Consider the following 14,196-nt stretch of genomic DNA (forward strand, 5'->3'; position numbering starts at 1 on the left):
GATTACTTCAGCCCCTACCTATACCTAAAGGGGTTTGGCAAGATTTATCCATGGATTTCATTGAGGGGTTACCCAAATCCCAAGGATACAATGTGATACTTATTGTGGTGGATAGACTTACAAATTTGCCCATTTTCTCCCAGTCAAGCATCCATATACAACACACTCAATAGCTCAAATATTCCAAGACATTGTTGTCAAATTACATGGTATACCAAGGACCATTGTCACCGACAGAGACACAATATTTCTCTGTAACTTCTAGAAATAGTTGTTCAAGCTTTATAAAGTCAATTTGCAGTTTAGCATAGCATACCACCCTCAATCGGATGGGCAGACTGAGAGAGTCAACCAATGCTTAGAGATGCACTTCAGATGTGCTGTTCAGGATGCTCCAACTACATGGAAAACCTGGCTGTCATTAGCAGAGCTGTGGTACAACTCTTCCTACCATGCTGCTTTGGGATGCTCACCATTTAAAGTTTTGTATGGCTATGAGCCCAATATTGGGATTGTTCCTTCAATGCCAGAAACAACTCCTGAAGTGGCAGATATCATTGAGAATAGGGAACTCCATCTCCAAGCACTGAAAGAGAACTTAGCCAGAGCTCAGAACAGGATGAAGCTTATGGCTGACAGAAAAAGACAAGACTTTCAGTTCACTTTGGGTGATCAAGTGCTACTTAAGCTCCAACCTTACACACAGTCTTCGATTGCCAACAGACCGTTCCCAAAGCTAGCGTCCAAGTACTTTGGCCCTTACAAAGTACTAGAGAAAATTGGTTCAGTCGCATACAAACTGGAATTGCCTGAAGGATCACTCATACATCCTATTTTTCATATTTCCCAGCTAAAACTGTTGATTGCAGATTATACACCAGTGTATGATAAACTTTCAGTGATCACCGACTTGGCGGCTGCAGCTACAACACCAGAAGCTATTCTTGACCGTTGTCTTGTTAAGAAAGGGAACACGGCCATACCATAGGTGAAGGTGACCTGGACGGGGCTGCCATCTTCTGCTACGACATGGGAGGACTACAACGTTCTGAAGAAACGTTTTACAGATGCACCAGCTTGGAGGCAAGCTGGAACTCAAGCGGGGGGAGATATAACACCCAGAGATGCTGCGTGAAGAGAAGAGCAGACAGGAGGAGGCGTATTTACCTATTGCATTCATGTTTACGTTTCTGTATTGAACTATGACTTGTGGGCCTAAGTGGCCAGTGACCGTAAGTGAGGCACATATGTGCCGCGTCCTATATCGGGTCCGATATCAGACTATTCAGTAATACAGAATCGCCAAGGCTAAGGGGTTTGCCTCACTGGCGTCCTCGTTCGGTATCCACCTTCTCATGCTCACGTCGACGGTGGCAAGCCGGCGGCCAAGGGTGTGACATGGTGCAACCAGTTCGATAGCGTTTGGTTCACTTCCATGTAACGTAATCCATTTATGACGTAAAGTGTTTGCGTTAAATCGTGTTTGTTACCGTCTCAGCCGCAATCAGATGGCGTGTAATCGGATAGTACGGGAGTATGGGACCACGCAAACACGGCACCCATCGTCTTCATCTTCGAGTTCGACTCGTGACTCATTTCCTTTTCAGCTCGACGAGGTGTTTCATGGCCACTTTCATCCATAGCGCCACAGTTCATCCCAAGCCACCGCCTTCGTCGCCACCCATGAGCGCGCAGACAAAGCGCACGCACCTGGCAAGGACACCGACGGCAAGGCTCTACTGCCCCGTTCATCCCCAAGGATGAATCTACGGCGGCTGGTGGGTTTAGGGCAGTAGCAGCGTGAGTGCAGGAGCTCTGCCGCTGACTTGGCCAGAGAAGCGGCAAAGCAGAGAGCCAACGAGAACGAGGAGGAGCAGGGCGTGTGCTTTGGTTTGAGCGAGCGATGGTTTTCATGTCCGAGGCTAGCGGCAGCGGCGCTGACGGGCCGCAGATGCTGACGGCGCGGTTCATGCGGCAGGTGGTGCTGTGGGTGGTGCTCGCCATGGGCGTCGCCATGAACCTGGCGGGATACGGGATACCTGAGCTCATAATCTACCTCGCCTTCCATGGGCTCCCGCCGTTTGGCTCTTGTGCGTCTACATCTGCATCGGGGTGCTCCTCACCTGCGTAAGAACTTCCCAGAGAGCCACGGTGTCGTGTTCGGCCTTATCAAGGGATTCGTGCCACAATGCTAGGAGCTCTCGCCGAAAAGCTTGCCGCTGGGCAACTTATTTTCCATTTACGTTACAGTGCACAAACCAAACAAAGCAGTGATTTGATACTTTGTTACCATTAGCGTTGCTTTCTCATTCCATTGACGTTTGCATTACAATTCCTAAACCAAACAACACCTTCATGTGGTGATGATCGTGACCACAACGAAGTAAATCAGAATCTTATATATTGCAAGGCATATAGTCTAGTCTAGAAATTAAAATTGCGGTTGTGCGGCACCAAAATTCCTCATGTTCGTTTGTGTTCTTGTGTCATCAGGGTGATCTACATCGATTCCAGCCACAGGCACTGGTGGAGAAGGCGTCAATTGGCATTGAAGCCCATTTCTGTTGCCACACACGAGATCGTGCGACGATTGAGGTAGCACTCATAGATCGCCATCATTGATCAACTGTGCAAGACATACATGGAGGTTCTGGCGGAGGCACTAGTGGAGAAGGTGGCAGCCCCGATCACGGCTTGGTCATTCACCGAGTCAAGTGAAGGAGATCATTCGTGTGATGTCGTAGGCAAGGATCCGCCACCAACGACACGCTATAGGCGATCACGAAGGGTGTTCCGCCAGAGATGCATGGGAGCACTGCATCCAAGGCCATCACCAAGATCGCCAGGGACTCCATCAAGAAGATGCATGTCGGCGTCGACCGAGTGTGCTAGGCAAAGGCACTACTACAATTATGGAAGAAAACGGTCGGAAACGGTCGAAAAACCTCTCAACCGTTTTCTACTTCTACATTTGAATACGAAAACGAAAACAAAAGCGATAAAGCCGGACACGAAAACGAACACGAACTTATGGAATATCAAAAAATTCGAAAACGAACTAATTCGAGCGGAATTATGTCGAATACGGTCGGTATACGAAAAATCAATACGGAATATTGACCCGTAGGACCAAGTGCATAACAATTAACAAGTACATAATAATTAACAAGTCCTACAACTTTCTTAAAAAGTATCTCCATTCGACACGATGTAAGAAAGATATGATTTTTTAAGGCAACCAGCGCTTGTACGCGATTAATATATCGCTGACTTTGTTTAATTTTTTTGAACATCTTCAAGACATCAAATGAAAAAACTAAGAACTAAAAAGTTGTAGATCTCGTCGAGAGCTACAATTTTCATATAAAAATCATCTTCATCCGAGATCGTATTAAAAATATATAATTTTTCTAAGGTTGGACTTGTAGTGGGTCAAATTTGGTTTAAACCGAATTTCGAAACCGAATTTTGAATTCGGGATATTCCGAATTAAAAGTAGAAAAATAGAAAATGGTCGAAAAAATGTCTAAACCGTTTTCGTTCTGATTTTGAATTTGGTGTTCGAATTTCGAACCGAATTCGAATTTATCCGAAAATATGAATTCAATCGGATTAAATGTAGAAAACGATACGGTTTGATATGGGATATTTCCGTACCATTTTCATCCTTAACTACAATAAGCATTTGTAGGGGCGGCTGATGATGGTTTGTAGAGGCATCTCGGCCAGCCGCTCCTACCATACCGTCTCTATAAATCATGCATTTATAGGGGCGGTTCCCAGACCGCCCCTACAAATCAATTTGTAGAGGCGGCTGGTGTTACCAGCCACCCTACAAATCTATTTATAGGGGCGACTGGTAACACCAGCCGCCTCTACAAAATCGATTTGTAGGGGCGGCCGTAGTACCAGCCGCCCCTATAATACCTGTTTGTAGGGGCGGTTCAGTCTAGAACCGCCCCTACAGTACATTTTTTCGCCAAAAAAAATTTAAATTTACAATTCAAATTCGATCAGAACATATATTTTTCATGCACAGCTCCATCTTGACTTATCTTCGTCTGCGATTGTACTAAAACTCAACGACAATACACATTTATTTATACCAGATTATAACAAATATTCCATGACTTTTAGGTGAACAGTTTAGTCCAAATAAATGAAACAACAAATTTCATCTATTAAACTTTCCAGTAATTGTAATAACATTTCATGGTGACTATGATTTTTATGTGAAAGACCACAGAATAACAAAATCAATGACGCTCAGATCTAGCAATCGAACATCACAAAATCAGAAGCTTCTAATAATCCTTCCACTTGCATAGTTGCAGTCACACATCAGGTCAATGTAGCACTAAAGCAGACTGAAAATGGAATTCGTAATCTGCAGGAACTGAAGAGAACGAGTGGTACTCACTGTCTGCTGACTGCTGCTGACAGTGGCCATGACGGTGGCCTGCACCTGCTTGCATGTGGCAGCGAAGATGACACGCCGTCAACAGATCCTCCGTCTTCTCCGTTTGCGATTTAGGTCATCCGACCGACCAAGAACACAGCCCCGTCACCACCGTCGGCCAGAAAAATATGAAGGAGGGTGAAAGCACGAGCTGTGGACCTAGACAACAGCAGAAGCATGAAATCCTGGCTGTTAATAAAACTATTATGAAACCTAGCAAGCTGATTCTTGCTTTCCAATACTTATTTCAGAAGAATTGTGATGTTCAAAACATAAACGATGCAGGTTCACACATTTCCAATACTTATTTACCATTAAGGAGGCTGGGAGCAGGGGTTATAACTAGAATTCTTGAGGGAACACAAATGATGCAACTTGAAACCATGACTGCACCTACAAAAAAATTAATATCATGTGGCAGAGAGGCCATGTATGTGGCATGTATCAAACAGGATCCATGGATAAACATTGATAATAGAATATGTTACCGTGTAGCAGTTTATATTTTTTTGGATAAGTTAGGATCATTTGTACATATTGTAAAATGGGGCCACCAAGTTCCTTTTACATGTGTATGCATGCGCGCAGGATCTAGCTAAGTAATTTGAAGGCTAACTAATTAACTTTTTCCATGTTGGTACACAGCCTACACTGCAGCAGCCAATTTTCAATATCCTTATCATCATCCTGACTTCTATGACTCAACAGGCCAAGGCAGAAAAAGTGACACCAAGTGCCTGGCATGAGTGAGCGAGAAAAGGTTAATTGCATCACCCTGCATAATCTATGTCGTAAATCTAAAGCCCTGGATAACATAATAATAGGAAGGGTACCATAGCAGTATGGAAACACACCTTTGGAGAAGCTAGAATATGTATAAAATACAGAATCCACTCAGGAGGTACCTGAATATGTTTGAAGGACATTAATAAACCTTAAATTAGCAAAACTTAGATGATATTAGGTTGTGGCCATCTGTACGTTTGTGAAATAAAATTACAGCACAACCTTGTAGCCTGGTGGGATGGGGGCATATTTGGCATCTGAAGCAATATTAGATTCAGTTTGTTTTTCATTCTCATGAAAAAAAGAGATATATCATAAAGCTATATGTCAGTACTAGGTTTGAGTAGATACGATGGGCAGACATGGCATCAGCTAGTATTTGACAGTTCTTGACTACTATGTAAATAAAGAATGTAAATGTATGTCCATGGGGTCCGAAAACCACAAAAAGATTATTCTTGGGTGGAGATGTAAGGAGCAAGGAATACAGATCAAAATCAAGGGAAAAGATACGACCAATGTGATTCAACAAAAGGTTGGAAGCCATTAAGATCTAAGGAAATATGACTAGGCCAGGACAAGGCAATAAAAAAAATCATGAGTTTCAATGACCACTAAGAATATAATACCTCCTCACTGCATTTGTTGAGAACATCACCATGTCCATTGGGAATTTGAGGTCACCTTGCAAAACAGAGGGTAGAAAGTAGTAGTGTACATTTGTTCCTACAATTCAGCTCTACTTGGAGTAGGAGCTTTGTGACCACAGACCTAAAATCCACCTGTATTGTAAATCCCTATGCGTGCACCAACTTTGCATAGAAATTTCAACGTGCATTGTAAAAGGAATATAAAAAAAACTATGCTGAAAGAAAGGAAATGATATGATCGTTTTACCTTCATATTTGACAGTAAAAAAGGCATGCTCTTTTCATTGTTTGATTGATGAACCACTCATATAACCTGTAAAATTTATAAGATGTAGCTGAAATATACAATAGGAAGTTAAGACCACTCTGATAATCTGTAGCTGAAAGAAAAGTTTACTCACTGAACACTTTGACAGTCCCAATATGACATATCTTTTATCCTTTCTCTTGTGTCCATGAGTCACGGTCAAATATATATTGCCGAACCAAAATTCAGAGAACATGTAAGAACCTGAAACATATTCAGGAAACAGCAAGAGCACCAATTCTATAATTAAACTACGTACCAAAGAGGCAAACATTGGAAAGGTGTATACGTAAGAAACTTGAAATCTATCAAAGCCATAACAAGAGCATCAGTTTCTGTACTCGTCATTATGCACTTTATCTCTGCAATTTGAATCTCATCTAAAAGCATGCAAAAAAAAAAATCTGTACACGGTTTTAGTAAATGCATCCTCATTAGATTAAGTCACTAATCAAATAGAAGCAATGACCAGGTAAAAATTATTGCATTATTCTATTAGTATCCAGTCAAATATATATTGCTGAACAAAAATTTAGAGACATGCCTGGAGTTACAGGATTGAGTAGGAAGAGGAGAGCTAGAGACATGCCTGGAGTTGGAGCTGGTAGCAGTGGGATGAGAAGAGGCGATTGATCCACAGATGAGCTCATCTCCTCGGCGTCACCGCGGCACTCCACCTCCTGCTGGCAAGTGGCACCGGCGGCCTAGGTGTGCCACCGCTGAGGGGCCCTGTGTGCCACCGCCTAAAACCCTAACCCTAGCAAAGGCAAGGCAAAGAATTCAGTAAAGCCAAAACAAAAATTGAAAAATAAAAAAATCCTGAACTGAGAAGGCTGCCGATTAGATCGAGACTGTGGAGAAGGCAGAGAAGTGCCGCCTATGACAGGAAGAGGTGGCGCTAGTGATGGAGAGGGACGGCGTGTGTGCTGAAGCCCAGCAGCGCACATTGCGGGGAGGAGGTCGCAGTGGTGCACGTCCGGCGCGCCACGGTGAGGAGCGATCGAGGAGGGGAGGCAGCGGAGGGGAGGAGAGGGGAGACAACGGAGGGGAGGAGAGGAGAGGGAGGGAGAGAGAGAGGCTAGGGTTTCGTGGAGCATAGAAGCAGACGCTGACCCGCGCGAGAAAGCAGCAAGGGGTGGGAGGCACACCGGCGAGGCCCACTCACACGGCACCATGGGCGGAGATGGGCACCGCCAAGTCCCATAGCTGATGCCGCACCGTAGCCCGGGGGCGCTGTCGGTCGCCGCCGGTGCCTTGCGGCGTGAGCCAGCGGCGAGGGACCGGCCGACACAGAATGACATGATGGGGGGAGGAGGAGGTGGTGAAAGGCGACCGCAGCCGCCACGCCCGCTCACGCCAGGTGCCGCCGCCGCCCTTTCCGTGTTGAGGGAGAGAGGGAGCGAAGAGGAGAGAGACTGAGAGAGAGAGAGGAGGGGGAGAATTTTCCTCAAGTTGGCCGCTATATATACAACATGTATTTGTAGGGGCGGCTGGTGATTCAGTCGGCCCTACAAATGGACATAGTAGGCCGCCCCTACAAATTGACGCATTTGTAGGGGTGGCTGCTGTGCTGGAGCCCGAGCACATCACTGTAAGGGTGGCTCCAATGCCAGCCGCCCCTAAAGAAAAAAAGCCCCATTGTTACGAATTGTTTTTCACTTAGTGAGGTGAACATGCTACGATGCAAGTTCAACACCCTCATGTTCAAGGCAAGACCTTGGACGACTTCGACACCCTCAGGTTCAAGGATGGCAAGACCTTGGATGAGTTCAACATCTGCATCAATGAAATTGCCGACTAGGTTAGTGTTCTCAGCAACAGCTACAATGAGTAGGATATCGTGCACAAGTTCCTACAGGCCAAACCGCCAAGGTGCTCTCAGATTGTAATGACAATCGAGACTCTCCATGATCTCAGCAAGGCCTCGATCTAGGAGTTGATTGGGCGGCTCAACAAGTTAACAGAGGAACATAATGATCTTTGCGATGGAAAATTGTGTTGAAATATGTTTTCTACTAGGACAAGACCGCCCTCTGTATATTTGAGAGGATCACGGTCAATTGAGAAATCTATGTGCCTACATATGGCACTCGTTGCTCTAGGGTTTAGGGTTTACGTACCCTACATTTTAACCCTAAGCTTTTCCCTCCCCTTGTTGCCGAACACTTCTCTAGATGAGTTTTGCTAGCATTTTAGATGGCTATACCAATCCTACAACACTCCAGATGTGCTCCTCCGTTATTCTTCCTAGGAAGTGTTTGCGGGCTTTTCGGGTGAAGAACGAGTATCAACAGTCGGCTTTGTTATGTTGACCTCGCTCTAGTCGCATAATCAAGTCCAAGCTGGTATGTGACCGAAATTCCCATCAACAACTAAGTGGTTAAATCTCTCATGTTAGTTGTTTACGATAATGCTCTCGTGAGGACGTCTGAACGGAAGAACGTGGCTTCCCACTTGCTACTGTGCTGTCCGCTCGCTCCCATCCGCGCCCCTTCTAATCTAAAAAACTCTCTACCCAGGGGTGCTCGCCCAGCAGGTCGCCCAACAAGGGCGCTCGCGTGGTGTTCGCCAGGGGTGCTCACCCTAGCCAAGGTCGTGCAGTGCTTGCCACTCCACTAGGGCACCAGTGAGCTCCTTGCGCCGCGGTCGACTTTGCAACGACGCTGTACAACGACCAGCCTCCATTCGTCCAAGCAGCAAGGTGACATTACGCTGAAAGTGCATGTTGCAAGCTCGTGTTTCAAGTGTTTTAGATGTTTCATCTGGATGTTCCGAGTGTTTCACATGTTGCAATAGCTATATACGTATGTTGCAAGTGTATGTTCTAAAATGTTTCTTCTGTTTTTCAGAAGCATGTTGCAAGTGTATGTTTTAAATATTTCAACTATTTTTGACGTATGTTGTAAGTGTTTTAACTGAATGTTACATATGTTGCAGTGGCTATACCCATATGTTGCAAGTGTTTGTTCTAAATGTTTCGTCTATTTTAGACGTATGTTGCAGCAAGTCCTCCATGTTTCAACTTTCAAGTGTTTCATGGGACGTGGGAAGCGAGCACAAGCGGTCCCCATGGAGTGGCGCGGGTGGGCGAGCAGTCGCGGGCGCGCAGCCTGGCGCGGGCGAGTAGCGAGGCAAGGAGCAGGGCGAGCAGGCGCAGCAGGCCAACAGCTGCTGTCCAGACATGTCCAGGTGTTAGCCACGCCATTTTTTATAGGGAGATCGATCTCATTATTTGCATACTTGCATGGCATCATCTGGAGCATGCAAAGGGGCGAAGTTTCATGATGGATAGGTTTCCTTGTAGGTTGTAGCCCAATTAGCTGCATACTTCTTTCATGCATGAGACGACAACGGGGCATCCGAGTGACGAGACTTGCACTACGTGCGTTGCCCTTCGGAGTCCATGCAGAATCTCCTCCATCCCAAACCTAGAGTCCAAATCCATGCACAATCTTTGTGTCCCAGTAGCGCGCCGGCGGATATCTAGGCTAGGTTGTTCAAGCTCCACCGGCGCACACGCCTATATAAGCCACGCGCAGCTAATGGGCTCTCTTCCATGTATCAATCTAATCATAGTTCTACCTTCCGATTCTTTCACCGGTGCCCTAGCAGCAGGCTCACCAACCCTCGTGATCGAACGATCTGGATCTGGTGGTGAGACGATGATGTCGAAAACGGAGGCCGTAGCCGCCGTGGTAGCCGTGGTGTGCTTGTCGGATGTGATATCCAATATCCTGGAGCGGGTACCGGATCAGGTGTCGCTCTTCCGCGCTGCTCCCTCGTCTGCAAGGAGTGGCGTGGCATCATGGTCGACCTAGCCTTCCTTCACCGACGCGGCACCTGGCCCAAGCAGGGTGGGCAGCAGTCATAGTCCTCCGCCTCACTCCTCGACATCTCTAGAGGCAACTCGAGACCACGGAAGACCTCCATGCTGTTCCCGTGCGCTAGGGTTCGTCCCGTCCCCGGGGTCGTCGGTCCTTGGGCCACAGTGCTGGTTCCTCAATGTCCTTCGTCCGCAACGACGGCGACAGTGTCATCGACGATGCCACCCCACTGGCGGCGCGCGATGTCCTCACTAGTACAAAAATTGATTTTTATAGGTGTCTCCCTTTTATAATAGAAGATGTTTTCTTAGCACGCCATCTCTAACCTTCATGGAAGGCATTGTAGCTATAAAACCGTTGCTAGAAATCAATTTTTAGCGCCGGTTTCATTAAGAAAACCGCATCTGAAAATACGATTTTCAAGGACGGTTGCTTATGTCAACTGTCTTTGAAAATGAGTGATCTTAGAGGTGGTTTTATTAAGTCCACTGTCCCTAAAAATCGATTTTCAAGGAAGGTTGACTAAGTCAACCATCCTTACCATAGAAATGTTTGTATTTTAGGGGTGGTTCTGTTAAGAAATCCGTCTCTGAAAATATGATTTTCAAGGATGGTTACTTATGTCAACCGTCTCTGAAAATGAATAATTTTTAAAGGCAGTTTTGTTAAGTCCCCCCGTCCCTAAAAATCGATTTTCAAGGGCTATTGACTAAGTCAACCGTCCTTAAAAATACTTGCAACACAAATAAATTCATATCTATTTTAAATGAAATCGGATGAAGACAAAGTTTATATCAAAATTGTAGAGCTTGACAGGATCTAAAACTTTGTAGTTGATAATTTTTTTGTTTGAGATCACTTAGGGTTCCAAAAATATAAATTAAGTCTCACATTTTGAATTTTAATTTTTTGTATTTTTTAAATGACCCTGGATGGAGAAATGTCTTATATCAAAGTTGTAGTGCTCGAGGAGATCTCAAACTTTGTAGTTGAAAGTTTTCTTATTTAAGATTATTTATGAGTTAAAATATTGATTATAAGATTTCTACATATTAGTACAAGTAGAAAGCACCGTAGAACTAGACATAAGTGACCGTGTAGTATGGTGGTAGGAGATGGAATGCGCGAGGAATAGGTGTTGTGGGTTCGAATCCCAGTTTCAAGTGTCAGCACTTATTCAAAACAAGTGAAAATAAATCTTGTGAGCTGTGGCAGGTTCTCAGCCCTTTGGGCTACATTAGAAATATTTTTTTTCTTATTTTTATTAAATTCTAAATAATTTTTAAAAAATTCTGACAATTCTTTTCAGAGACGGTTGACTCTGAAAATCAATTTTTAATGATGGTTGTCTTAAGTCACCGCCGCTGAAAATCAATTTTTAGAGGCGGTTTTAATACCGCTTCTAAAAATCACTTATTTTACCATCGGTGGCATTGTAGCATTTTTTCAAATCGCCTCTAAAAACCTATTTTAACCTCCTCTAAAAATCTTATCTGTAAAGTGACTTCTCCTCATGCGTGTCTGGCGGCCACGCTCCATGGACAAGAACAGCGGCGGCGGCGGCGTGATGCGCCTGTGCGTGTGCAACCTGCTCACCAGCGGACGCAACCTCCTGCCCACGCTCGAAGTTGACGACGAGGGCGTCCGGGGGTACGCCCTCCTCATGGCCGCCGACCATGGCACTGTTGGCCCGCACGACGCCCGCCCCGCCGGTGGCTACAGCACCTTGTTCCAGGTGCTCCTCGTCGGCCGCGGCCATGCCGAGCAGCTGCAACTCCGTAGGTTCTCCGCGGCCATGTCGAGGGAAGGCTCGCTCTGCTCTGTGTGAAAGGCAACAACCGGGCTGGTGATGATGAAACAGCGAGATGACGGGGATCACTGGGACTCCAGTCATGTAGCCGAGGTTGACGTCGACGTGGAGCTAGGGTTTGGACACGAGTTGCTATCCCACGTGTGCATTGGGGAGAGGAGCGGCACCTCGCTCGTGCTCTACTGTTCAGACCCGGAGCGTGCCTATGTGCTCAACCTCCAGTCGTCTGCAGGGTTGGCAACCAAAGTGGATGGGTGGATTCGGTCCTTCAATTATATGCCAGCTGATGTGCCTTGTGAGATCAACTGGGCCATGTTCTTCGTCTCACGGCTTGGTGTCAAACTCTAGCTCCTAGCTTAATTTTCATGCAGTCTGAAATTTTCATGCTTGCTAATTACATTAAGTGGCTACGCCCGTGCACATTATTTGTAGGTCCTCCTGAAATTTAGAAAGGGTGTTTTTATTCTCTAGCTTACTATGAACTGCATTTCTAAATTAAACTATCAACTTCAGCCATACCTAGAGTGCTTATCATCTAGAATCCACAACTTTTTTTTTTTTGACAAAAATCAAGAATCCACAACTTGATTCATGAAATATATATACATGTGCTATTTACGACCTGCCCAGCCCCCCTCAGCCCACAGAGAAGGCCGTCTCCTCCTGACGGCCAGCCCTTCCTCCCAGTCCAGGCGGCGCCTCAGCTAGAAGATCGAAACTTCGATGATAGACCGACGAGGCTTCACTGGTAGAGAACCGAGCTTTACTCCCGGTGGGGAACCCCCTCTAGTCCCGGTTCCCCACCCGGGAGCAAGCATCCGGGACTAAAGGGGGGGTCCTTTAGTCCCGGGTCAGGAACCGGGACTAAAGGAGGACCTTTAGTCCCGGTGGGTAACACCAACCGGGACTAAAGGTGCCTCCTGACATGCCACGATGGCCGGCACCTTTAGTCCCGGTTGGTAATACGAACCGGGACTAAAGGTTTTTTTCTTTTTTCTTTTCTTTTCATTTTTTTGTTTTCTTTTCAAAATAGGTTTTCGAAGTCGTATTGTACGCTGCTAATTATACATTTATATGCGCATATAGTATGTTTCGGTTCAAGCACAATGAACGTATTAAATCACACAATTCAAGCATAGAAATATATATATATATATATATATATATATATATATATATATATATATGCATGCATCATATATATATTTACATGCATGCATGCATATGTGTATTTTACATTATATTATTTCATGTGCATATATTACAAAAGATTGCATTATAGTTGTTGTGACATAACAAGTTTCTTCTCATCCTCTAGCTTGGCTTCAATGGCAGTGTTGGGTCGAAGTAGAACTCGCCCTTGGAATCGATGACCTGCTCATTAAAAAATCCGGCTATAGACTCTTGAATTGCTTTGATTTGGTCTTGCCGTATGACCTTTTCCTCCAACCATCGAGTCTACAGGTTTGAATTAAAGGAAAATAAATTAATATATGTACATATATATATATATATAAAGACATAGTAACACAATCAATAATAATAATTAAATGAATATATAGTGTATTTTTAACGTACTTTGAGTCTCTCTGTAGGAGTTCTTTGGGAGAGCACCTTGATAAACTTGCAAACATAGTAACCACAGTAGTTGTTCCCCTGTTCCTGCCTCAGACACCACTTTACGAGAAAAAGATTTGTCATCCAATCTGGTGATCCGGTGAAAGCTATATGTTTAATTAATAAAGATGATGCGATTCAGGGGACTTACTTTCAATGGGATTACATTCAGTGGCGCTTTGCATTTTTCCATGTGTTGCTTCTCAATAAAGGTTTTCCAAACACTGCCCAATAAAAAATTTGCCACGTCATCAGATATAGTTAATCATCATGTTTGTGTGTATATATAGTTGCTAGAGATCCCGAAATTACCTCTGGATAATATCTATCATATCTTGGTAGTCTTGTTGTGGTTTTCTCATCGAGTCATAGATTATCAAGTGACTTTTCACCAGATCGATGTCCATCAATATCCAGTGATTGCTGCATGTGTTTATAGGATATAACGCATAACACTCATTAATTAACTAGAATCAACATATGAGCCATTAAGGCTATGATCGACATGATTAACACTCACTTGAAGTTATAGGGAAAGAGTATATCCTTCTTGTGGCGTTGGTTCACTAAGAAGTTCATGATGTTATTCTCTGACTCAGACTTCCAATTAGTCATTGGAGTAATTGGGTCTTTGAATACTATATGGGGATCAACAAAACCAATTTCATTGCAGCCTTCCTTTCTGAGCTCTGTCATTGTAAATCTGCATATATATAGTACTTGTTAGGATAATTTATATGCAT

General features: G+C 44.7%; 1 pseudogene; it reads left to right on the forward strand.

Moving 5' to 3' along the window:
- Positions 1 to 9,867: 9,867 nt before the first annotated feature.
- Positions 9,868 to 12,184, forward strand: LOC136533654 (uncharacterized; annotated as a pseudogene).
- Positions 12,185 to 14,196: the final 2,012 nt, after the last annotated feature.

This window comes from Miscanthus floridulus, unplaced genomic scaffold (assembly GCF_019320115.1).
Source record: "Miscanthus floridulus cultivar M001 unplaced genomic scaffold, ASM1932011v1 os_1044, whole genome shotgun sequence".
Lineage (NCBI taxonomy): Eukaryota > Viridiplantae > Streptophyta > Magnoliopsida > Poales > Poaceae > Miscanthus > Miscanthus floridulus.